The sequence below is a fragment of the Pristiophorus japonicus genome, chromosome 25 (genome assembly GCF_044704955.1).
Source record: "Pristiophorus japonicus isolate sPriJap1 chromosome 25, sPriJap1.hap1, whole genome shotgun sequence".
Taxonomy (NCBI): domain Eukaryota; kingdom Metazoa; phylum Chordata; class Chondrichthyes; family Pristiophoridae; genus Pristiophorus; species Pristiophorus japonicus.
The window spans coordinates 3,710,277-3,712,467 of NC_092001.1; the positions used below are offsets into that span (position 1 = coordinate 3,710,277).

At 42.5% G+C, this 2,191-nt stretch overlaps 1 non-coding gene across 1 annotated transcript; it reads left to right on the forward strand.

The window, feature by feature from the left end:
- Positions 1–512: 512 nt before the first annotated feature.
- Positions 513–604, forward strand: trnar-ucu (transfer RNA arginine (anticodon UCU)). The gene is given in 2 exon segments: positions 513–549; positions 569–604. It is a non-coding gene; the product is annotated as a tRNA-Arg (tRNA).
- Positions 605–2,191: the final 1,587 nt, after the last annotated feature.

Genomic DNA, 2,191 nt, shown 5'->3' on the forward strand with positions numbered 1-2,191 from the left:
ATTTAAAGTAATTGGTAGGAGGGTAGAGCGGATTTGAGGGGAAATGCTTTCATACAGAGTGTGGTGGGGGTCTGGAACTCACTGCCTGAAACGATGGGAGAGGCAGAAGCCCTCACCACATTTAAAAATTAGATGGATGTGCACTTGACGCGGCGCAATCTTCTATGCTAGGAACAAGAATTGGAAAGTGAGATTCGGCTGGATAGCTCTTTTCAGACAGGGCGCACATGGTGGGCTGAAATGGCCTCCGTCCGTGCTGTAAATTTCTATGAGTCTCTGACAGCACATCATTTTAAAATAGACACAGAATGATCCAGAACTGACGGCACATCCCGTTTAAACAGACACAGAATGATCGAGTTGCGATGAAAGTTCATCGACCTGAAACATGAAAATTGATTCTCTCTCCGCAGATTATTCCTGGTCTTCTTTAGTGTTTTCAGATTTTTCAGTTTTGAGTTACAATTTCGGCATCAACACTATTTTACTTTTGTATTCGTTTAGCAAACGGAGGCTCTGTGGCGCAATGGATAGCGCATTGGACTTCTAGTGAGAAGTTTAGTAAGGTATTCAAAGGTTGTGGGTTCGAGTCTCACGAGAGTCGTATTTTGCGTCAGGCTTTCCTGTTTACTGGGCCGCACAATGCATTTTGCAGCATATCAACAATTCAGAGAGGGAAACTGCTGCCAGAGCACTTCTTCTTACAACCCCACCCACTTTTCCTCTGATTTTTCTTAGCGCCCTGAATCGATTACACAGAAGCAGGAGCAGGCCATCGAGATTGCAACACATGGACAGCAGGAGTCCATTAGCCCCCCAAGCTAGTTGCAATGCACAGGAGGAAGCCATTTAGCTCCTGGAGACTGTTATACAGGGACAGAAGGAGGAAAGTAACTCTTCGGGATTGAGCCAGAAGAGAGGAAGAAGTCATCCAGCTCCTTAAGCCTGTTGTACAAGAAGATTCGAAGCCCATTTACCCCTCGAAACTGTTGCATAGAATGAGTATGAGGCATTTCAGACCCACGAACCTGTTTTCCTGGTTTCATCAAGCACATTACACAGGGTGCGGGGGGGGCAATCATAAAAGCATGATGTTTATTTTAATGCAAGAGTAATCCAGAGAGAGGAATTCACCGCCCAAGACGAAAGCAGTGGAATTTAAATTCAATTATATAAAGCTAGAAATTTACAAGTATCAGTAATGGTGACCATTTTCGTAACACACCCATATGGTTTACTAGTCTGCTTTACTGTTGGAAAGCTGCTGTCCTTACCGGTGCAGGCCTATATGCGACTCCAGAACCACAGCAACGTGGAAATGGCCCAGTGAGTTAAAGGTGCATGTGGTGGCTCACCACGATCTTCACAAGAGCAACTAGAGATGAACAACAGAGGCTGCCCTCACTAACGTTGCCCATATGCATGAATTTATAAAATAATCATTAGAATCTCTAGTTTGTTAGGCAGGAGAAAAACATGCCTCAAGCTAGGTCAGCGAATGCGGAGTCAGGAGACAACTAGATGAATGGATAAATAACTGGCTTCAAGACAGAAAGCAGAGAGTAGGGGTAAAAAATAGCTTTTCATTGTGGCAGATGTTGCGTAGTGGTGTTCCACAAGATCGGTGCTGGAATAACTGTTGTTAAAAATTCTATTAAAGATTTAGACCTGCAAATCAAAAACAACAATTTCAAAATGTTGCAGATGACACCAAATCAGGAGGATGGTCAATTCCGTGGAGGACTTCAACAAACTAAATGAGGACATATACAAGCTTACAGAATGGGCATATAATTGGAAAATGAATTTCAAACCATATAAATGTGAGGTAACACAGTTTGGTAGGAAGAATTGGGAAGAATTGGAGGGTGCCAGTCTGGGGGGCGTAGAGGAACAAAGGAATTTCGGAGTACAAATACACAAAACTCTAAAAGTTACAACACATGTTATCAACCCAATAAAAAAGCAAACCAAGCAAGAGGATTTATTTCTTGATGTATTGAATTGAAAAGTAGCAAAGTTATGCTAAACTTGTATTTAATCTTGGTTTAACCAAACTTAGGGTACTGCTTACAGTTCTGGTCGCCAGATTATAAAAAGGAAATAGAGGCATTGCAGAGTTTGCAGGGCAGAGTTAGAACGATGGTACCAGAACAGACGGCATATTTATATCAGGAAAGGATGAACAGAC